This window comes from Nelumbo lutea, chromosome 4, assembly GCF_056320005.1.
Source record: "Nelumbo lutea isolate HS-2025 chromosome 4, American lotus-T2T, whole genome shotgun sequence".
Classification (NCBI taxonomy): Eukaryota; Viridiplantae; Streptophyta; class Magnoliopsida; order Proteales; family Nelumbonaceae; genus Nelumbo; species Nelumbo lutea.
The window spans coordinates 66,519,056-66,532,803 of NC_142687.1; the positions used below are offsets into that span (position 1 = coordinate 66,519,056).

The following is a 13,748-nucleotide window of genomic DNA, read 5'->3' on the forward strand; positions in this document are numbered from 1 at the left end:
TGGCATGTTAGAGGTTTATTGGGTTGTTGGTCAAACCAATGGATCAACTAAATGAACAAAATTTGGAATTCAATCTATATAATCTTAAAAAAATAGTAATATGAAGAATTATTTAGAAACATATATTTAAGTTGATTGGAATTGTTCAGACATTAATTGAGTAAAAACTAACAAATGGAATTAAATTAAATACTCAATCCAACTTATCCATAATCCCAATTAATGGAAACAAATGACAATTGAGCCATTCCCTTTCAAGCCTGCTTTGAAAGGGATTCATTCCTTACTAGTTACTACCATGTGCATTCCTTTTTTCACTTTGTTTAAAGCCAGCTTAGTCGACTCCACATAGTTAGGATAAGGCATGGATGATGATGATGATTTTCTGATTTTCTAATTGTGAAATCCTTTAAAAAAATCAACTAGAAGTGTTTAATTACCTTTCCTTGTTAGTTTCTTTCAAGAAACTAAGGCAATGCCCTATAATTACTATTTGAATTCTAGGTATCCACTTGAGACTCTGAGAACTTGCTTGGAATGGAGGAAACAGAAAATGCTGATAAAAAGTCTTGTCCTAAATCCTCTTTACCTTTTTCATCATCTAGCCAAGAAAATGGTCCTGTTGATTAAGTGGCAACTACAACAACTGCAAATGAAAAAGTAGCAATTGACCAAAAAAATGCTATTATGGAATATCCTAAAGTTGTAGTTGTATAAGATGCTTTTGATGGCCCAGCACCAGACCAGAATGGACTTCATACAATAGAGAACCTAGAAAGTCTACAGCCTAAACGTGAAGAAATGCAACCAGGGTCCTCAGAAGTTAATCTATTACCTCATTCATCTGATGTCTTAGAAGCACATGCAACTGATACAACAAAGCATCTTGATAATGTTTCCTCTGATAGCATTGATGTTGTTCAAGTTAATGTTGTACTAACACCATCTAATGGCTCCATTGAAATAAGGAGCTCTAAATATGATGATCATGTTCAGCAACTAGAAGAGCCTATTCTACCCCAGATAGAGGATATAAGTGTTGCCCATAAAACACCAGAGTCCACTGATGTTTCTCAACATGTAAAACAAGTTGATGTACATAGAGGCCTTGTTGATATTGTACCATTTGAGTCTGTTAAAGAAGTTGTTTCTAAATTTGGAGGAATTATTGATTGGAACACCCATAGAATACAGACTTTGGAGGTATGAGGCTTCTCTATGTTTGTTTTTGTTGCTGTTAACTTATTATCACATTTTCTTTGATGTGTTTCACTTCTTATTTGAAAGAGAACAAGGAATTTGATATCCTTTGTGTTTCCTTAACATTTCCCAGTTTTGAATATAAAGAAATTTAAGTTACTTTTTTGGGATCATAGAGGCACAGGCTTGTAGAAAAAGAACTCGATAAGGCAAAAGAAGAGATTTCTGAGTATAAAAAACATGCAGATGCTGCTGAAGAAGTGAAGACTCATGTATTGAAGGAGTTGGATAGTACCAAGAGACTCATAGAGGAATTGAATCTGAACTTGCAGAGAGCACAATCTGAAGAAGAGCAGGCAAAACAGGACTCTGAGCTTGCCAAGCTCAGGCTCAGGGTGGCAGAGATGGAACAAGGGATTGCAAATGAGGCAAGTATTGTATCAAAGGCATAGCTTGAGGTGGGAAAAGCCAGGTATGTAGATGCAATAAATGAGCTAAAACCTGTGAAATATGAATTGGAAGCACTAAAGAGGGAGTTTGTGTCATTAATTACTGAAAAAGATATAGTTGTAAAGAAAGCAGAGGAAGCTGTTTCTGCATCCAAGGAAGTTGAGAAGACAATGGAGGATCTGACTCTAGAACTAATTGCAACAAAGGAATCTTTGGAATATGCCCATGCTGCACATTTGGAAGTAGAGGAGCACAGAATTGGAGCAGCTTTGGCCAGAGAGCAATATGCTCTTGCTTGGGAGGAGGAATTGAAGCAGGTAGAAGATGAGCTACATACTCTAAATCAGCAACTTTTATCTACAAATAATTTCAAACCAAAACTAGATATATCATCAACCTTGCTGCTGAATTTAAAAGCTGAATTAGCAGCTTACATGGAATCTAAGTGTAACAAGGAAGACATTGAGGAAGAGGGGAAGCCAAAAAAAGAGCAAGAAGATCTAAATAGGAAAACCCATTAACAATTGGCAATTGCTTCAACCAAGAAGGAACTTGAAGATGTGAGGCTTAGTATCAAGAAAGAGACAACAAAAGTAAATTGTTTGAAGGTTGTTGGCATGTCACTTAAGTTGGAGCTTGAACAAAAAAAAAAATAAGCACTTGCCTCTATTCGGTAGCAAGAAGGAATGGCATCTATGACAGTTGCATCTCTTGAAGCTGAGCTGAATAGAACTAGGTCAGAAGTAGCCCTAGTCCCTCTTGACATCTATAACTTAGGTAAAAATAGATAATGGATATTACTTATCAGTGATTGGGTAAAGACCATTACAATTGAGTATAGAGATGATATGACCTTGAAATTCCACGCACGGTGAAATTAGTGGAGTCCCATATGATGACTTAGTCTGGATCAGCTATAGGATTCCTCCACATGGCAAAGAAATAAGTGGGGTCAGGTAAAGAACAAAATGCAAATACATATAGAGCTGGACTAAAAAGACTGGTGAAAGAGCTCCAGAAGCACAAAGAAATGGCTGACTCTATATAGATTATAGAGAGTTGTATTTAAATAGCGAACTATCTTCATCTATACTACAATCAGCAGAACATTCTCTTTTGTTTTATGACTTCATCTTTGTGAGTTAGACCTATCTACATAATTGCCTGATCCAAGCATCTAGATTTATGCACACCCCAGAGAAAAGGTTACTACATTCCTTGGATTGACATTGAACTTCCCACCTCCCAAAGATGTCATATCATATGAACCAACAAAAGTGGTATGTCCCCTAATACTGATTACTCAATTATCAACAAGCAAAGGGCTTGCCACAAGGTGGGAATTGGGAAAAACATACTAGAGTCTCAAATAGATTAGCACCATATTAAAGTCTGAAAACTTCCATATTTGTTGCCTTTGTGCTGATACTTGAACTTATCATCAATTACCCTTTCACAGGTGGCAAAGAAATTTGGTAGGAAGCAATCATTATTCCACCAAAGATAAACAAGGCAAAAAGTGACAAACTTAGCTAAGACTGTTAGAAATTAAAAGTGTAGACACACGGTTCACTTAAGAACTAGGTCCACAAACAGGGAGGCAGCTGCACCAACCAATACTAAGGCAAAACGGACCTGGGACTGAATCTATTGCCCATTTTAAGTTTTAATATGTTTTAAGTACACTATACATTATAGATAAGTTGTCCAATGTAAAACTTACATTCACATTGGCTTTATTTTGTATCTCAATGTGAGGACGAAGTCTATTTTTTTGGCATTAAAATGTCTCTGAAGTGGTAGAACTGAAAAGCTTATTGCTTTGTCTTTTAATAATTAAAAAATCTCTGAAGTGGTAGAAGGGAAAAGCTTATATTAAAAAACTCTACTACAAGAGGCAATTATAGGAGAGACTAATAGATTTCAAGAACTCTAGCATTTTTCTTGTCCTGGTCCCCTTCCCCAGACCCTGGGCTGCAGTCAGTAGTTACAACGAAAGAGGATAGAAATGCAGTGGGGAAACAAGACATGCGATGATACGAAGACCACACAAAACCAAGATAGAGACCTATGACTATGATAGTAAACCCATACACCAAAAAATCAAGCTTTAGGGAAGAAGGACCACTTAGTTGGAGGATAGTGCGTAGAAGCAAGAAACTAGGAGGGATGGGAGTAGGCAATTTGAGATCAAAATACATGGCCTTATTAGGAAAGTGGCTTTGGAGGCTTCCATTGGACTAAGACAAGTGTCATGGGGTGGGTATGGAGTATTCATGTTTTGCATGCTAGTGGCTGGGATGTTGGGGTAAATGTAAAAGCAACATTAGCTTCCTATCTGAAGCAATTCCAAGTTTCCTCTCTTGTTTCTTACGATTCATACCGATACCGCATGATTTTTATGCTGGGAACAACTTTTTGTTTTCGGAATATCTCTGGTGGGGTAATGTTCCTTTGAAAGACCAATCTCCTTATCTTTGCAAAAATTCTTCAGATTCTTGCTTTGACTAAGTTGCTTGAGGAAGTCAAACTTGACTTTTCTAAACCAGACTTTAGCATTTGGTGCCTTCCTCCTATAGACTATTTTCTTAGTGTGTGTGTGTGTGTGTGTGTGTGTGTGTGTTGCTTGCCTTCTTTGTAATGGTAGTGATGGGACTAGTATTATAAGACTTTACCATTGATGGAATCAATAAAGGCTGGAAATGAGGGCTTAATCCTCCACATATAAGGTTGCAGTCAAGGCTAGCTGGACTTTACAACATAATTTATAAATCTGAGGTCTGATGGATGAAACAGGAGTAACCCTGGTCAGTTAGAAAGGGTTGAACCCATTAAAGGATCTAAATTCCACACATCTGATAATTTAAGGGGATTCCAAAGTGGTTGTGGGCTGGCTGCAAAATGGGGACATGGTTCTGTGGCTATTTAGTAATGTTATTAAGGAGATAAAAAAAATGTATAATTAGTTTAGTTGGGTTCATAGCCATTCCTTCATTCATTGGCAAAGCAGGGGGTGGACAGGGTGGAATTATTTTGGGGAATTAGGGGAATCACTTGATATACTTATGCTCTCTATGCCTTCCCAATCTCTGGGATGAAGACAATGAAACAAAAAAAAAAAAATGGAGAAGAGCAACATACACTAAGGCCACAATAGTTTCACTATAAAAGAGAAAATAAATTTTTTAGTCTATAAAGTCTTTGTTTCATGGCCCTTCTACATGGAAACAAACATGGAGGCGTTTCTCAAGCAATTTGTAGGTGTGGTAATTTTTCTTTGCATGGAGGGAGTAATTTGGTAATTTGGAATTTTGGGTTTTCTTTTCATCCCCTCCCTCAATTTTCCACTGTTTCCATGCATCATTAATGTTGTATTATTAGGTACGTGAATTTTTCTTTGCATGCTTTCAATCTTGTTTGGAGATTGAGACTGATATAGGTGAAAATGGTAGTATTTGAATGCTCAATTAGGATTTTAGAATCAGGATTGGATGGCTTAGCACCTTTGACTTATTTGTGGCTGATACAGAAGAATGGGGATTTGTACTTGGGCTGGTTTAATGGCAAACCCAGGCCAATCCTAGGCAACAAAACCTCCATAATCCAACTTGAGCATTAATCCTATCCCAACCCAATTGATGCCTTAGAAATGCACCCTCACCCAGCTGTGCAACATGATTTCTCTCTCTCTCTCTCTCTCTCTCTCTCTCTCCCATTTGGCCATTTGCATAAAAATCACTTAAGTAAAGGAAAACCAGTTAATCAGGCTTCAATAATCAATAGGGAAAGGACAAGTGAAAATTTAATTTATATCAAAACCTATCTTATAAATACTCATTCTAGAAGAAAAAGATACATCAAGCTTCTTGATCATTGAGATCAGCTTGCTTTAGTAATGTGCCTTCCAAAAGGAAAATTAGCAATGGAGACCATTTTGTGAAATACAATTGATGTTTGTTTTCTTGTATGAGGTTTAGTTTTTATCCAGTTTATCAGTCCTATTTTAGTTTTAGTTATAGCATAAAGAATACATATTCGAAAGAAAATGAATAGTAGTAATAGGTGAATTTTCAAATTCCCCCACCTCACAAATTTTTATCTATTTGTACAGTTGGGAGAATCTAACACAATACAAGGGGATGGCACTATGTCATAGGTGGGGGTTTTGGAAAATAAAATCAGAAAACAATTAAAAATTTGTGAGGTGGAGTAAAGTGAAGATAATACAAAATCATTAATCCTTTGTACATGTATCCCTTTTGCAACATCCATGGTTAGACCATTCATCACCTATTAATTTCATGTTTATATGACAAGGGAATCTGTTAACAATGTTTTTGGCTTTATTTGGAGAAGGATTCCCTTAGAGAAGGTTCTGACCCTCTTTGTGCCTCATGGTTTTCCTTTTCCCCTAGGAGGAGAAGGGGTTAAATCATGTGAAAGTTCCTGAGAGAAGCAATCTGGTCAATTTGGGAGGTGACTAGTGCCAGAGTCTCTAAATTCCGCTCTCCTACAAACCCAGTTCAGTTTATTATAATCAGGGTAGACAATTAAGTTATATGAGAAAGGAGCTTAGAGATTTTAGTATTAATGTTGTTGTGAGAGGATGGGCAAATGCTTCCTTAAAGAGCAGGATTGTTTTTTTTTTTTTTTGACAAGTACAAACCAGGATTGCTTCTCCGTTTAGATTCATCAATCTTAATTTTGATGGATGGTTTTCTGGGCAATTCAGGCCCCAATAGCAGGATAGAACTACATCAAATCACACAGGTGCAAACTTTAAAGAAGCAACCACACTAAAAGACCTCTCCTACTCACATATTGACCAAAGGACAAAATCAAGATCCAAATAGACAACTCCACCTCTAGTAAAGTCCCACCTCACAGGATGCTATTTCTTCCCTCTCTTGCCATGGCCTCTGCCTCTACTGCTTTTTGAAATGCCCTATTATCCTTCTTGTGTCATTAACCTCCTTGCCCCTACTATTAACTTCCACCACTGAGCGTCCCCTACTATTAACCTCCTAGAGTATCATTGCTCTGTTGCATCTCTACAACATTGCTAATCTCAGTTGCCAAGTCCACCCCTTCCCTCTCAAAGTTTTGTGATACTAACACCTATATCTTGATTCTTGACTTTCCTACTCTCCTTATCTTTTTCCTGAACCTCCTATTGGATTTTGGTACAAAATTTTGTTAGTATTAGATTTTCTTGATTATTGTCAGCTTAAAATCAACTCTAATGAATCATTCATCTATGATACAAATAACATCGATAATCATGAATTAGATTTTGGTGCAAAAGCAGTAAATCATGTTCCACAAAAAATATTTAAATCAATAAAATCAATGTTCCAAAATATGGAATAAGAATTTGACAAATAGAAATTCATATATGATATCATTAGAAATAGCAAGCAATAATAAATTGTAGATAGTTCAGAGATGTGAAGTAATGAAGGAGAATTGAAAGAACTCCTCATGGAGCTTCTCAGAGCTGTGCGTAGAAAGAGATATTAAATCTGTGGGTCCAAGATTTGGAATCCCAAACTAGCACCAGTGTCCATTCTTTCAGTTTTAATCTAGTGTCTTTCTTCAAATCTGCTACAGATATTGCTTTGGCCTCATTTTTCATTACAACTTACTATCCACTAAATCCTTTGGAATAGAGTGGGAGGAGGTGAAAATGGTTATTCGAAGGAGGATGAGAAAGAGATTAGAATCAATCTGCTTTTAAAAACAAACCTCAAACGAACTAAATCAGAAATAAAATAAAAAAACTAAAATATCCAAGCCCTAACCTATTCGTTATTGTCGTTTTTGAGGTGATTAGTTCTTCTTATCCACTCAAATCTCAAAAGAACCAGCCAAATCGATGATTGTCTCACTGCTTCGATACTGGAGAAGGAGAAGCTGAACTGTGAGTATCATTTGATTGTCACTTACATTTTGGGCATTCTCATATAAGAATGAAAGAAAAAAATAAGTGTCGTATATTGTGGTTAATACCAAAACACCCTTAGTGGCATGAAGTATAATACAGTGGTATCTATAAAGTGCCTCTACATAAGTTCTGCTGAACTATATCATAATTGATTTCTTATAGAGGCATTTTTTATCAAATGTGTTCGCCCTCCCGCCCCTAAAAGCAATCTTTCTGGTAATGGAATGAATATAGATGGCTTTCAATTTTGTCTTACAAATAACCGATTAACAAATATAACTAGCGCTACTTTCTTCTCTATAATTGATGTGATTAATTGAGGTTGGTCACTTTAGCATATGAAGACTAGGAAGAAGCACTTAATTCCCCCATAAAACACATATGGAAGAATGTATATCCATATAGGATTTTAAATTCAAAGGAGTTGGGGAGACAAGAGAGATCATAGTTTTGAATTTTAATCGAGTAGTGAGTACTAGATATGTTATGCTAGAAAGGACAAAACTTAATAAAATCCTTGCAAGTTTGTCATGGAAAATGAGAATAGATTGATAGAGAGAATACAAGGAAATGCACATGCACTCATAGAAAATGAAATTAGTAAGAGTAGAAGAAAGGTAAGGATAAGTTGTTAACCCTTCTCCTCATGGCTTGTTTGAGTAGTGCTGGCTAGTGTTTTCAACTTGCCGTTGATTGACTGGTTGAACTACTCAAAGTGTCACCCAATAAAGATTTTGGGTCCAGTTTGAGTAAAACCTAGGGAGAAGTTAAAAACCATTGACTTGATAAAAAACTGTCAAACCCAGACGGTTGGACCGTTGACCCATTCGACCCGGTCATTGGGCCGTGGGTTGCTTACTAACCATGTATGCAAACTTTGGGAGGCCTAACTTTGCATTTAGATGTCTGGTTATGGTATTTTTTTTATTTTGGATAACTTTTTGATATATGTGCATCCGAATGTTCCATATCCCGTTATTTTTGCCAAAACTCCTTTTTTGCCTCAAATTGCAATTTTTAATATTTTTTTATGAATACAAAATTTAAAACTAAATAAAAAACATAAATTAGACACCCCATTCTTACGCCCTTGTGTCTTTCTGCAATACTTTGAGCTCCAAACATGCTTTAGTTAACCTCTTAATTTGGGGCATTTTTTAAATTTTACAAAAGTTGGGGCCTTAGAAATCTAAGACCATAAGTACATATAGCAAAAAATATTCAAATCCAATGACACCAAGATCAATTGAACCCAACACCGTTTTCCCCTCTTCCTAAGACCCAAAGTTGTAACTGATTCCGATCGTCCGATCAGAGTCATTTTGATTCTAAACCTCATTTCATGTCAAATCAGAAATCCAAAATCACAGGTACGTAGATCCTATAAATCCAAATCCAATAACACCAAGATCACCCGAATCTGACACCGTTTACCCTTTCATCCTTAGACCCAAAGCCAAAATCAATTCCGATCGTTCGGTTGAGATCATTTTGATCCTCAACCTCAGTTCATGTCAAATCAGAAATCTGACACCATATTTACATAGAGCCTAAAAATCAAAATCCAACAACACACAAATCACTGAAATCCAACACGTTTACCTTTTCATGTTAAGACCTGAAGCCATTGCCAATTCCGATCATCTGATGGGAGTCATTTTCATCCTTTACCTCATCTCATGTAAAATTAAAAATCCAAAATCATAGATACGTATATCTCAAAAATCCAAATCCAATGACACCAAGATCACTTGAATCTGGCACTATTTACCCCTTTATCCTAAGACTCGAAGCCTGACACCATTTACTTATTCATCTTAAGACCCGAAGCTAGAGTTGATTCCGATCATTCGATCGGAGTCATTTTCTGAACTTTTGGAATTTTCATTGGACCATAAATGCTCCCTCTCTAAAGTTTAATTTGGAAAACAATATAAGTCAAAATTGTTATTTTACATCTTCATTTAATGCTTTTATACTACTTTTAAAAGTGTGAATAATGGTGTGGACATTCTATACTAGAATACCCTTAATTTTTAATTTAATTTCTCTCTAATTGTGAGGGCGTTTGTAATTTGAACTACTAAATTTCTTCTCATTCAATTCCCTCTCGTTAAGTTGTATTATTAACTCCCATTCCTTTATTGAATCCTATATTTAAGATATTATTTTTACAAAATAAAAAATATAAAATTTATCAGTTAGATCTACATCCAATGCTTTTAACGATATAAATACATGTTTTTTTTAATTTACCCAAAAATGGAACTATTTTTCCATCATGGTGGTGAGTAAGCAATTCAACCATCTAAGTCAAGTGGGTTAATCCATGATATCATAATTAAATAAAAACTTTAAAATATAAACAAATAACAAATGTAGAAAAATTGGGCACACACAGACACATATTGAAGGAAGGTGAAATCCATTAGATGGATGGCTGAACAATGCAACATGGCTAGGTGAAATTTCAAAAACTTTATTTCAACCTTCTGGGAATCGTATTCCTTGTTTTAGAAAAAATTGCATTTTTCAAGGATCGTTTTTGTATCGAAACTAGACTAGATCTAAACCAAAAGGAGGGAGAAGTATACCTGATGAGGATTCTACAAATGTAGATCCCAAAGTGGTAGTTCATGTCCAAACCAAATCCCAAAACCAACATCCACTAAAAATGGCGCAACTTGGAATGCAACCGATTCAGCAAGGTAGTTTTCAGCAAAACTGCAATCCAACTCTTTGAATCGAACTAGGGAGGTGACCACGGTTTTTCACTAATATTTTCTTGCAAAATCAGATATCAAACTGATCAAGATCAGTCACAAGAAGGGGAGATTGAATTAAGGTTTCTAGGGTGACAAGAGCAAAGAGAGAGCTGAAAGCAGATTGATAACTCGAGCAGTTCGATCTCTCTTTTCTTTAAGCCTTAAGGAGCACCACTCCTAATAGAATTAGTAGATTCCTAATCCAAATCTTTATTTGGATTTGGACTCTATTAGTGGATAAGAGTTATCCTCTTAGGAGAATGGGTGTTCAAGACCCATATCCAAATCCATATTCGCCCAAGTCACATGACAACTTAAGTAGTCATGTGACCACTTGATTAATCTCATTAATCATGGGATTTAGGCACATTAAGCAAGTGGCTCATGTCCTAAGATAGTTGATGGCTCATTTAGGTTCAATTTGTATAGCATGGGACCCCAACAATGACCTCACATAAGCCCACATGGGTTAGGCCCAACCTCTAAGAAAAGGCTTAGCCAAATTCACTATCAAGTATAGTGAACCCCTGAGTCCATCAGTATAGGCTCTTAACGAGCCCAATATTTACAGTTAAATGATCATTGAGTCCAGTCATCTTATGAAGGCCCATGGATAATGGACTCAAGTGAGATATAGCCCATTAGGTAAACAACCCTTAATGGTCTCTTACACTTAATTTCTCAGCCATAATGATCAAACACTGCCCACCAGGGAAGGACCTCTCACCTGACTGCAAGGTGCAATGTTGCACTCTCTACTGGAATGGGTCCTAGGAATTAAAACATTTTGCTACCAGTTTTGGTTTCCATCAGAGAGAATGTAGCCCTGATCATTCACTTTGTCCGACAAATGAGCTGATTCTATCATTATGATCACCCACTCGAGTGAATTCACAGATTTCCCACAGATACCCAGGTTTTGACCCTAAAGGATCTCACTGATTGGCATATCAAAGACAACCCGATCCGACACCTGGTGTAGTATCATAGTCAAGTCCAGGAGTTGTGTATAACTTTCCAATTTTGCGCATCAGTCTTGAAATATTTTGTGAAAACTACTCCTTCAAAGTATTTTCTAGAAATATTTTGTGGAAACTACTCCTTGAAAGTGCTTTCTATAAGTATTTTGTAGAATTATTCCTTGAAAGTACTTTCTAAAAGTATTTTATGGAAACTGCTCCTTGAAAGAAGTTCTTGGATATATTTTGTGAAAACTTTTCATTGAAAGTACTTTCTAAAAGTATTTTGTGAAAACTACTCTTTAAAATTACTTTCTAGAGGTATTTTGTGAAAATTGCTCCTTAAAAGTACTTTGTAGAAGTATTTTGTAAAACCACTCATTGAAAATACTTCTTAGAACTATTTTCACCAAACCTCTCTTTGAAAGTACTTTCTGAAAGTATTTTGTGAAAGTTGCTCCTTAAAAGTTCTCTTTAATATTTATTATTATTAGGGTAAATATCTTAATCTATCCTTACTGTTCATGAAATTGACAAACTGTACCCTTACTATTTACATATTGTCTTAAAGTACCCTTAAGTTTTCTAAGAATTGACACGCCAGTAAACACTAACAGAAAAAAAAAAAAAATGAAATATCGATTTTTTCCTTCACCATTCATCAAAATGTCAAAATAAAAAACCCAACTGATGAAAAACCCCTAATTTCCAATTTTTTTTTTCCAAATGCAACTTCCAAACCTAAAATCGTGTTTAAGACATCCGCCTCATGCATCTTATTTCAAATTGAAAATCTCATGGTTTTTTGTAACGAACCTCAGATCTGAGTATCAGATACCAAAAGGACCAAAGGCGTTAGAGGTGGTGGAATTGGGTCTAACAAACCCTACGAAGCAATTTGTGGGGTAACGACATCCATGGCCACTAAAAAATTGGCAATAAAGGTCTGGCGATTAGGCATTGCAATGGTTCTATTGGTGCATACAAGGGCGGCTTGTGTTGCTCATGGGTCCGAAAAAGGTGTATTGAAGAACAACAATAAAAAAGGAGAGAAATAATACAAATGATAAAAGATAATACATTGAAGAAGGGAAAAAAAGCTACAGGGATGTTTTAAAGGACTTCTTTGAGCTTTGATTGGAAAAAGGCTTGTGAAAAAAAAAAGTTTTAGGTCCTTAACCTAGAGTGCGTCCAAGAGGAATAGAAAGACAAAGGATTTTGTTGGATGAATTTTGGTTTCTTGCAATTGAAGATTTGAAGAATACCATTCAATTCTACAAAAAGAAATACTAAAGATTCAAAGAGGAATAGGGTTTTGAGTTTAGGAGTCCATAGTCAAGGAAGTGTAAACTAAGCAGAGAGGAGGAAGGGAATTATCTCCGCAAAATCTAGGAAAAAAGAGGAGACGTATAGATTTTTAAGGTTTACTTGTGGGTTTTGATGAGAGTTTTCGATCCTTACAAATAAATTTCTTCTGTGTTGTACGTTTTCTCCCCTTACTCCTCTTACTAACATGTGACTCTTCCTCATCATCTACATAGTCAATTCCATCTTGCTTGAATTCCTCATCACCATCATCATAATCATCTTCATCCTTGTTGTAATCATCTGACAACCTGGTTCTTCTACCGAATCGTTTGAGCTTAGTTTTTGATCGACTAGAAGAACCCTTTTGGGGTTTTGATCTGGAAACCTCTTCGTGGTTTGGATCTAACCATCTAACAAACCTTGTCTGATGAATGCATCTTGGAGATCATCAAGTTTCTTCCATCCTCTAGAGACCACTGCTCGTGTTGTTGTCTCAAAGAAAGGGCTTGCCTTACAGGCTACCATGTGGATTTTTGTGTTAAAATTTGAGCTAAAATCCTACAACAATAAAATCTCAAGATGCTTGGAAGGAAAAAATTCAAACGATACATGATTGGCTACTCAAATATTCCAGCTGACAACCTCCTTTTCATCAAACTTTTATCGTTCGGAAGTTATAGTGGCTGCCGTCGCTTGTGACGACGATGCCAAAATCACCGCCACCGCTACAATTCCCAAAAGTGGTGGTGAACAAAAAGGGTATTTTAGGAATTTTAAAATAATACCACTCACGTGATGTCACATGTGAATGGAGTGTGACGGAAAATTAACGACAATGGAGGTTTTTAGATAATTATCAGAAAATGATACTTTTCTGTCCCATAGCCTTGATTCCTTATTTTGCAAAAATGATACAAATGATACTTTTCTGTCCCAAACATTAAAAATCCATTATGTAGATTCTTGTACTTCATTTCGCTTTTCAGTTGTGATGTTTGGGGATAAAACGTGCACATTAATTTTTAAGTGAAAGATAGTATTTTCTACAGTAGTTGATATTGTCTTTATTACATCTCTAAATGTGTTATCAACTGATTTAAAGCCAAACATATTTGTCATAGG

At 36.0% G+C, this 13,748-nt stretch overlaps 1 pseudogene; it reads left to right on the forward strand.

Annotated features, from left to right (window-relative positions):
* The first annotated feature begins 801 nt into the window (after positions 1–801).
* Positions 802–2,441, forward strand: LOC148860923 (protein WEAK CHLOROPLAST MOVEMENT UNDER BLUE LIGHT-like 1 pseudogene; annotated as a pseudogene).
* Positions 2,442–13,748: the final 11,307 nt, after the last annotated feature.